Source organism: Leptonychotes weddellii, chromosome X (genome assembly GCF_054177405.1).
Source record: "Leptonychotes weddellii isolate Sample4059 chromosome X, ASM5417740v2, whole genome shotgun sequence".
NCBI classification, from domain to species: Eukaryota; Metazoa; Chordata; class Mammalia; order Carnivora; family Phocidae; genus Leptonychotes; species Leptonychotes weddellii.
In genome coordinates, this window is record NC_138385.1 from 86,206,900 (window position 1) to 86,211,073 (window position 4,174).

A 4,174-nucleotide genomic window follows, 5' to 3' on the forward strand; every position below is an offset into this window, starting at 1 on the left:
CTTTTCATCTAGGAGGATCCGGTGTGAGAGGGACAAACACATTTTTATAAAACCAGAATTAAGTTTGAATTGCATAGGTTTCATTTTTGCCAGGCTGCCACCCAGAGCCTCTACCAACCAGCTGGCCTAGGGAAAGAAATATGCATCATACTCAGGAATGGTCAGGAAAGAATCCTGAATTTTCAAGATAGGTCTAGATAATTTCCTATCCCTTTAGTCCTGACTCAATGACCAAATTATCTTACTCTAATGTAGGGCTTCTCAGTCTCACCACGGTTGACAATTTGAGCCAGATATTTCATTGTTTTGGAAGGCATTCCTGTGCATTTTAAGAAATTTTGCAGCATCCCTGACATCTACCCACCAAATGCCAGCAGCACACCCCCAATTGTGACAACCAGAAATGTATACAGAAGATAATAAATATCCCTCAAGAGGCAAACTCACCTTTAATCGTGAACCATTAGTCTAAAGACACATAGAGCTTGATTCAAGAGCTTCTCTTACTTTATGGATATTGGGTTCACACTCACTAGGCTGAGTTACCTTTTTTTCTTATCCTCTACCTGAAAGGGCCAAGTACATACAAGGGTCAGGTGTATAATACACTTTAATGAAAAGAGAATAGACTTTGCTTAGAATTAACAGAGATCCTGTTTCTGCTTTTCATTACATATGTAACCGTGGCATTTTATGTGACATCTCTAATTCTCAGAGTTCTTATTTTTAGTGTATGGATGATGACACTGTTATGGGTGAATTGTGTCCCCCAAAGTGCCCATGTTGTAGTTCTAACACCCAGGGCCTCAGAATGGAACTGTATTTGGAGATAGGCTCTTAAAAGAGATAACTAAGTTAAAATGAAGTCGTTAGGATGGACCTGACTCCAATATAAGTGGTATCCTTAAAGAAGAAATTTAGACACAGAGATGCACACAGAGGGAAGATGCACACAAGATGGCCATCTACAAGCCAAAGAGATAGGCTTCTGAAGAAACCAACTCTGTTGACACCTTGATCTTGACTTCTAGCCTCCACAACTGTGAGAAAACAAATTTCTATTGTTTAAGTCCCCCAGTCTGTGGTACTTTGTTATGGCAGCCTTAGCAAACTAATACAAACACCTAATGGGAAGAAGTTTTCTGAGGATTAAACAACGTGTAATTTATGAATATCCCTGTTATTATGATATGATATTATGTTATTATGATAAACAGTTCACAAATAACATATGACAATAGCTATTCTTTTATTGAACATGTATTACATGTCAAGCACACTTTCCCAGGCAATTTACCCATATCATTTCTAATTTCACAATAAGTCTGCAAAAGGTAGATGTGGTGGCCATGAGAACGCACCTTGTAGAGAGGGAATATAATAAAATACAAGTAAAGGCCCCAGCCACTGCTCTGTAGTCATTGCCCCACTTTCTCCCAAGCCATGCTTCCTGGGGGCTGCTCCCAGCTAGTGACTTGCACAGCAGGGGTACTGAAGCAGCCCTGTTCTTGGGAGATGAGAGACTCCTCTGACTGGAGAGTTGTCTTGAGGACTTTCTGAAGGCTCTCCTGAACAATCTTTAGACTACAGGGTGATCTAGGATGCTCCCATCATTCCCTCTCTTCTTCATTTGAGGTCAGAGTGTGTCATGATCTGATGTTATTTCCACCCTCCTCCAGCTTGCTCTCCATTGCCCTTCATCAACATTTTCTCTAACGAAATCCTTGCATGCCAACTTCTCTCATGATGGCTCCTTCTTGGAGAACGCGGACTAACACAGTATGGATTTTGACTCTTTTACAGAAGAAACAGAGGCACCCAGAAGTACGTAACTAGTACTGGAGAGAGTGTATTCAGATATGTTTGTCTGACTCCATAGACCGAGTTCTTTCTCCTACATATAATGTGTCTTGAAATGTATTATGAAATTACTCTAAACATTAGAACCATTATGTGTACCTACCATATATATTTATTAATAATAAAGTAGAAATCTGTTATCAGTATATCAGGTCTATGAACAATCTATGCACACAGTGTCCCTCTTTCTGCTTTACCCATGCTTCCAAAGGTCATGTAAAGCTAACACTGCTTGAATTCTTCTCCATAAAAACACAGTACTCTGCAAACCACTGTCATTACACTCACCACAGGAGTTGCTAAAGAGGTAGCTTGTGAAATTTTTACTCTTGTCTCAGAAGTCAAGAGAGAGAAAATAACTTTCACTATATGCCAAGCACCCCCACTAAAGTACTTTATATGTGTCATGGGATACGTTGACATGAAAAATGGAGGTCCATATCACCAGTTCTCCTCATGCATTCCCCCATGCTGCAATTTCGTTGCTAATGTGAGAAAAATGTTGGGAATAGAGGCCTACTTAATTTACTGAGATTAAGTTTCAGTCCCATTGAAGAACGGGGCTTGAATAGAAATTAAGCCCAATTATATACAACTCGAAATTAAATACCTTGCACATCTGAGTGTGTAGACTGAGTTTCCTAGCCACTAGACTTGCATCAGTTCCTGGTCCTTTTCTATCTTTCTTTTGGATTTTTCTTGTTTCTTTCCCCTTTCCCCCTTATTGCTTTGAAAGGTATTCTTTTGATTCTAATCTAGTAGTTAGTTACCTTTATGTTGTAACATGCACACTTCATTTTGCAAAGACTAAATTTAATCAGTCTATCCTCCCCTAGAATAATAAAGGAAATTGTTTTATATCTACCATCCCTCTATAGTATTGCATATGATTGCTATTTTAATACAGCTGATACTTTTAGCTGTTTTTACTAGGTTTTTGGTCTCCAAACTGTTGGAATCAGAAGCAAACCAAATTTGAGATACATTATTTCCTGCCCCCACTGCAATGACTAAATTGAGCAATTACGTGGGTAGTATTTGGAGAAAACTGCAGAAAACTACTTTCGTTGGAGAGTTACTAAGGCAACCCTTTAGAAAAGAAGGACATATGAATGGACTGAGGAGCTGATAAGCTACCCAATAATATTGGGATGTTTCTGCTGTACACATTTTCAAAGATACCCTAAAAAATATGAAGAGTGCTTTAGTCTATCACATTTGGCAGTGGAGAAGATACAGTATTTTTGATGTATTTCCAAAGATTGCAAAATATCAAAGAACGGTTGATAGTCTGTGGAAAGCTATTTATATTTTTCTCAGATTTGAGTATCACTCTTTAAATGTAATAAAATTTTGTATGATTTCTATTGATCTTAAATATGAAGATCCTTTTCAATGTAGAATAGATTACATATTATGGGGAAAATTGCACTATGTTAGAGTTCAGAAAATACATCAGTGTCCTATAGATGAATACATTTTTTAATTTTTTTTATTTAAATTCAGTTTAGTTAACATATAGTGTATTATTAGTTTCAGGGGTAGAATTTAGTGATTGATCAATTGCATATATTACAGAGCTCATTATATCAAGTGCCCTCCTCAATGACCATCACCCAATTATCCCATCCCCCGACCCTCTCCCCTCCAGCAACCCTCAGTTTGTTTCCTAGAGTTAAGAGTCTCTGATGGTTTGCCTCCCTCTCTGTTTTTATCTTACTTTTCCTTCCCTTCCCCTATGTTCATCTGGTTTGTTTCCTAAATTCCATGTATGAGTGAGATCATATGTTATTTCTCCTTCTCTGACTTATTTCACTTAGCATAATACCCTCTACTTACTTTTTTCCAGATTTATTAAGATATAATTGATGTGTAACATTGAATTAGTTCAAAGTGTACAACATAATGATTTGATATATGTGTGTATTGTGAAATGATCACTACAAGTTTAGGTAACATCAATTAGCTCACATAGTTAGAAATTCCTTTAGATAAATATGTTTTTAATAGTAGTACTGTGCATGATGCCTTTATTTATCTTCACTAATATTTCAGACATAGATGAAAAGTGTACTGTAAGGGATATGCGTTTAGAATGGCTGGGTTTGTGTAATTACTGAAGTACTTCCTACCTATCTGGCTTCAGTTCATTCCTATAACATCTCTAAGTCTCTGGACAACTGACAGAATGGGAGAAGATATTTGCAAATGACATATCAGTTAAAGGGCTAGTATTCAGAATCTATAAAGAACTTATCAAACTCAACACCCAAAGAACAAAGAATCCAATTAAGAAATGGGCAGAAGACATGAA